General features: G+C 45.5%; 3 non-coding genes across 3 annotated transcripts in view; all 3 read left to right on the top strand.

Moving 5' to 3' along the window:
* Window positions 1–1,160: 1,160 nt before the first annotated feature.
* Window positions 1,161–3,081, top strand: LOC148165590 (small subunit ribosomal RNA). Its single transcript, XR_015771344.1, has one exon. It is a non-coding gene; the product is annotated as a small subunit ribosomal RNA (ribosomal RNA).
* Window positions 3,082–4,705: 1,624 nt separating this feature from the next.
* Window positions 4,706–4,862, top strand: LOC148165589 (5.8S ribosomal RNA). Its single transcript, XR_015771342.1, has one exon. It is a non-coding gene; the product is annotated as a 5.8S ribosomal RNA (ribosomal RNA).
* Window positions 4,863–5,520: 658 nt separating this feature from the next.
* Window positions 5,521–6,285, top strand: part of LOC148165588 (large subunit ribosomal RNA) — a 4,032-nt gene continuing 3,267 nt past the window's right edge. Inside the window, exon 1 of the ribosomal RNA XR_015771341.1 lies at window positions 5,521–6,285. This exon is cut by the window's right edge and continues 3,267 nt beyond it. This is a non-coding gene — a ribosomal RNA (large subunit ribosomal RNA).

Here is a 6,285-nt window from a genome sequence, read left to right as displayed (position 1 = left end):
TTTTATGTGTTCGTGTCAGAACGACCAAAAATTAACAAATGCGTCAACTCACTAAAGTCCGAGCGAGAATTTTGAAATAAATAAAATTTCATAAACTCGTAACGTGTGAATATTTCTAAAGAGAAATCTCACAATAAACCGTCGCTTTCAATCTAGCGAAGAGTATGGAGAATGTTTGAACTTTTGCTTGTCGACGACGATATTTTTTCTTTACGATAAAATTTCAAGTCGATGTGCCCAAAAATCTCTAAATTTTGAACTGGGAAATTATTTCTTCGTCCGATGAATCGCATTGATCTCTGTTTTTGACGAAAAAAAGACGGATAAAATGCAGCATTCAATCAAGGATATAAAATAAAAGAAAAATTTTCCGTAAAAACTATATTACAATGGAGGATTATGTTTCTACTTTTCGTCCGATGAGTCGCAACAAAAATAAGTAATCCATCCGTCGTTGTTCGTTTAGTCGATCTGAATGCACTGTAAAAATTTATTAAAGTAAAATGTTACGTTGCATTTCATGAATTTTGACAAACGTGTACCGAAATGTGTACAAATTATTTATTTCGACGACGACGACAACTTAGAACGGATGAATAAAATTAATTGTTGCAAGATTCAAACAAGGATGAAAAAGTCATAGAAAATTATTCCGTAACCATGATATTGGATTATTTTTTCTTCACTCTCTCCTCCGATGAGTCGCAACAAATAAAAATCCATAAATCAATTCATCCGTCGTTGTTCGTTTAGTCGATCTGAATGCACTGTAAAAATTTATTAAAGTAAAAATGTTACGTTGCATTTCATGAATTTTGACAAACGTGTACCCCGAAGTGTGTACAAATTATTTATTTCGACGACGACGACAACTTAGAACGGATGAATAAGAATAAAATTGTTGCAGGAGATTCAATCAAGGATGATGTGAGAAAAATGTCGAAAAATTTTCCATCCAGAAAGATCGCGTGGCGTTACGTCTCTTCTTACGAGGTTTTCGTTTCGCAGACACGCACACTTTCTTCAAAACAATAATAGGAAAGTGTTCAGTTTTTTATAAGAGCAGCAGGTGTCTTTCCGAAATTCTACGATTATTGTAGCTTATATGACTAGAAGGAAAGAAAGACTAAAACTCTCTTATTTTAAAACAAGAACGCAGTTCCCTGGTTGATCCTGCCAGTAGTCATATGCTTGTCTCAAAGATTAAGCCATGCATGTCTCAGTACAAGCCAAATTAAGGTGAAACCGCGAAAGGCTCATTAAATCAGTTATGGTTCCTTAGATCGTACCCACATTTACTTGGATAACTGTGGTAATTCTAGAGCTAATACATGCAAACAGAGCTCCAACCGGAAACGGAAGGAGCGCTTTTATTAGATCAAAACCAATCGGTGGCGGTCTCCGTCATCGTACAACTTGGTGACTCTGAATAACTTTACGCTGATCGCACGGTCTCGCACCGGCGACGCATCTTTCAAATGTCTGCCTTATCAACTGTCGATGGTAGGTTCTGCGCCTACCATGGTTGTAACGGGTAACGGGGAATCAGGGTTCGATTCCGGAGAGGGAGCCTGAGAAACGGCTACCACATCCAAGGAAGGCAGCAGGCGCGCAAATTACCCACTCCCGGCACGGGGAGGTAGTGACGAAAAATAACGATACGGGACTCATCCGAGGCCCCGTAATCGGAATGAGTACACTCTAAACCCTTTAACGAGGATCAATTGGAGGGCAAGTCTGGTGCCAGCAGCCGCGGTAATTCCAGCTCCAATAGCGTATATTAAAGTTGTTGCGGTTAAAAAGCTCGTAGTCGAATCTGTGTCCCGCGCCGCCGGTTCATCGTTCGCGGTGTCAACTGGCGTGCCGCGGGACGTCCTGCCGGTGGGCTTAGCTCGAGAGGGCGGCCCAACTCAATCCCGCCGCGGTGCTCTTCATTGAGTGTCGAGGTGGGCCGGCACGTTTACTTTGAACAAATTAGAGTGCTTAAAGCAGGCTAAAACTTCGCCTGAATACTGTGTGCATGGAATAATGGAATAGGACCTCGGTTCTATTTTGTTGGTTTTCGGAACCCCGAGGTAATGATTAATAGGAACGGATGGGGGCATTCGTATTGCGACGTTAGAGGTGAAATTCTTGGATCGTCGCAAGACGGACAGAAGCGAAAGCATTTGCCAAAAACGCTTTCATTGATCAAGAACGAAAGTTAGAGGTTCGAAGGCGATCAGATACCGCCCTAGTTCTAACCATAAACGATGCCAGCTAGCGATCCGCCGACGTTCTTCCGATGACTCGGCGGGCAGCTTCCGGGAAACCAAAGCTTTTGGGTTCCGGGGGAAGTATGGTTGCAAAGCTGAAACTTAAAGGAATTGACGGAAGGGCACCACCAGGAGTGGAGCCTGCGGCTTAATTTGACTCAACACGGGAAACCTCACCAGGCCCGGACACCGGAAGGATTGACAGATTGAGAGCTCTTTCTTGATTCGGTGGGTGGTGGTGCATGGCCGTTCTTAGTTGGTGGAGCGATTTGTCTGGTTAATTCCGATAACGAACGAGACTCTAGCCTGCTAAATAGGCGTATTTCGACATCCCAAAGGCCCGTCGATCCTGGGTTCGCCCGGTGGTCGTGCGCGGTTTTTACTGTCGGCGTACAAACAATTCTTCTTAGAGGGACAGGCGGCTTCTAGCCGCACGAGATTGAGCAATAACAGGTCTGTGATGCCCTTAGATGTTCTGGGCCGCACGCGCGCTACACTGAAGGAATCAGCGTGTCCTCCCTGACCGAGCGGTCCGGGTAACCCGCTGAACCTCCTTCGTGCTAGGGATTGGGGCTTGCAATTGTTCCCCATGAACGAGGAATTCCCAGTAAGCGTGAGTCATAAGCTCGCGTTGATTACGTCCCTGCCCTTTGTACACACCGCCCGTCGCTACTACCGATTGAATGATTTAGTGAGGTCTTCGGACCGGTACGCGATGGCGTTTCGACGTCGTCGATGTCGCTGGGAAGATGACCAAACTTGATCATTTAGAGGAAGTAAAAGTCGTAACAAGGTTTCCGTAGGTGAACCTGCGGAAGGATCATTAACGTGTCCTCGTACACACGAATTTTGACATATGTATAATTTATTATTATGCATTTTCATTTGATCGTGTCGATGTACACTTTATGTTTTTACAACACCGTCGTCGATGACATGGAGTCGACGGCACGATCTTTTGTCGTGCCGTTGCTTGTTTCTTTTTGAAACACCGTGTGTACGACGTTTTGAACTACGAATCGTACATATTCGGAAAAACAATAGCGTTACGCTGGCCCGCAGCGCCGGTCCTTGCGATCGAGTTTTTCACCTTTTTTGAACGAGAGAAAAACCGAATTCGCTCGGGCATACGGCTGTTTCTTCGGGTACCTAGATTTTTTGATTTTTTTTGTACTATCTCTCGATCTTTTCCAATGATGGAAAGAAGGAGGGACGCTTTCGGTTTTTCGACCGGATCGCGGAAAGTTGTGAACTCCACCGCGAAAGTCGAAAGACGTTAGAAGTCCTCTTTTTTCGGACACACGGAGAGGATGTAGCAGAGTAGTCGAGAAAGAAGAAAATCGCAGGTGTCGAATTAGGTTACGACACCGTGGGTTTTAAATGATTTACGCCCGGCTACGGGACCGGCGAGAAACGCTCCCGATTCTACGATTCGCGTGAATGATGTTCGTCGTTAGACGCTTCAAAGAGTTTTTTGAAAGCGCCGTTAAACGAGCGATCGCACACACATCACACCTTGCTTTTTTAATGTTTTTGGTAGATGTGGTAAAGTGATTTCGTTAGAAACGGTAAAATTCTCTTTACGGAGCGTACGACTGCACCATTTCAAAATTATATACACCGTCAATCGTCATTAAGTCACGATATAGAACGGTAAACTTGAGGATTTTATGTTAGACGCTCAGTCTGGCACGTCTATAAATTTTTTCGTCAAAATTCACGATCTGTCTTCGGTTTGGCGACGAAAAAATATAGAAAGAAAATTGAAACACGAACACAAAGACCGCCCGCGAAAATCTCTTTTCGCTTACGGCGGATACTAATTCGCTTTTTCATAACGAGTACGATGATGTAATGATGTGTTCATTCCGATCGATCAAAAACCGTCTCTTCGTCACACTTTTTAAAGTGCTTGACACACACACACGCACACTAAATGAAAGACACAATAAAGGAAAACTACCGAAAATGTAGTTTATGAGAGAAAGCAGCATTATTTATTAAAATTATTGCTGAGAAAAAGGAAATTGGCAAATTCCTAATTAAAATCGTATCGAACATGTCCCATCTTCACACATACATGCTCGTACTTTGCGTGTAAAAGCGGAGACCGCGTGAAAAAGAAAAGTGCTTCTTTTTCGGTGCGCGGATACAAATTTGTGTTTGGGTTAATATTTTTTTTAATTTTTTCGTACGCGTAAAACTGAGACCGACGATCGCGTTCCCTTTCAGACGAGAAAGTACGGACGAAAGACAATTAAGAGCGAGAATCATAAATATCCATACCACAACACCGAAATTTTAGACGTGGCACGTTTCGGAACCACGAAGATCATTTTCGTTTCGGATGTACGCACGTACGCAAAAATTTTTGCAAGACGTGTATAGACAGCTGGACGATCGGCATGATCGGGGTTCTTGTGGAACGAGCGTTTAAATTTTAAAAAGATTACCCTGAACGGTGGATCACTTGGCTCGTGGGTCGATGAAGAACGCAGCTAATTGCGCGTCAACTTGTGAACTGCAGGACACATGAACATCGACATTTCGAACGCACATTGCGGTCCTCGGATATAATGTTCCCGGACCACTCCTGGCTGAGGGTCGTGTCAATTTCAAAGACTGCTCGGTTTTCGTTTTCGGACGAAAACGTCGGAGCGTGTTGGATGTGTTGCGACGCGTCGAATAGGTACTCATTAATGTACGTGATCGTCACTTACGTCACGATATAACGACGCACGCCTCGAACGTGTGCCGAGACGTTTACTCGAGCGTGTTTTTTCGTCAAAAAGGACGGGACGGGTATGCTTTGTATTTTTTTTTACAAAGTCCGTCGGACGTCCACCTTGCGAATCATAAATACGAAAGTGTTTACGTCGGCACATGTTCTTGCGTGGTGTGTCGTAGAATCGTGTGTTTGTGTGCGTTTCTCGTGCAGCGAGTAAATTTGCGCGACATCTTAAGACGCGAAAGCGACCAACTACTACTTGTTGTAGTTGTTGGCTGGTCTTTCGGCGTAGCACGTCCTATTTCTTCAACATGTCGTCATTTAAAAAAAAAAAATGGCGTTTTAAGGTTGAGAACGTTATAGACGGTCGTCGTGTCCGAGACGTGTAATGCAAATCGCGACAGACGTCAGATCGTAAGCGTTTCTGTAAACTTAGCCATTTTTTAAAAAGAAAAATGACGAACACGTATAGCAAGGAATGGGAGACGTGTCGTGATCGTCGAAATGACCGAATGAAAAATTTTTATTTTTCATATGCGACCTCAGAGCAGGTGAGACTACCCGCTGAATTTAAGCATATTACTAAGCGGAGGAAAAGAAACTAACTAGGATTCCCTCAGTAGCGGCGAGCGAACAGGGAGAAGCCCAGCACCGAATCCCGCGGCCGAAACCGGACGCCGGGAAATGTGGTGTTAGGGAGGATCCGTCATCCCGAGATCGTGCGGCGCGTCCAAGTCCATCTTGAACGGGGCCACAGCCCATAGAGGGTGCCAGGCCCGTAGCGACCGCTGCCGATAACGGGAGGATCTCTCCTCAGAGTCGGGTTGCTTGAGAGTGCAGCCCTAAGTGGGTGGTAAACTCCATCTAAGGCTAAATATGACCACGAGACCGATAGCGAACAAGTACCGTGAGGGAAAGTTGAAAAGAACTTTGAAGAGAGAGTTCAATAGTACGTGAAACCGTTCAGGGGTAAACCTGAGAAACCCGAAAGGTCGAAAGGGGAGATTCAGCGTGACTCGATGGCGGCGCTGGACGATCGTGTGACAGATGGCGTACGCGTCGTTTGCACCTTTCGTTTTGTCGATCTGCCGTCGAACGCGTGCACTTCTCCCCCTGTAGGACGTCGCGATCCGTTGAGTGCCGGTCTAAGGCCCGCGGTGGAGCTCGTTCGGACGGTTCGCCGTTCGCCGAATGAACCCGTGGTGTTTCCCGATCGGCTCGCTCGACGGTATACAGATGGCGCGGGGCCGCTACACAGTTAGCGTCCGACCTTCGGCAAGCGCGCCCGTCGTGATGGTGATC

This window comes from Gnatocerus cornutus, unplaced genomic scaffold (assembly GCF_029298725.1).
Source record: "Gnatocerus cornutus isolate USDA-ARS CGAHR unplaced genomic scaffold, icGnaCorn1.1 ctg00000275.1, whole genome shotgun sequence".
Lineage (NCBI taxonomy): Eukaryota > Metazoa > Arthropoda > Insecta > Coleoptera > Tenebrionidae > Gnatocerus > Gnatocerus cornutus.
Note: the sequence above shows the minus strand (reverse complement) of the source record. Positions and strands in the feature narration are given on the sequence as shown.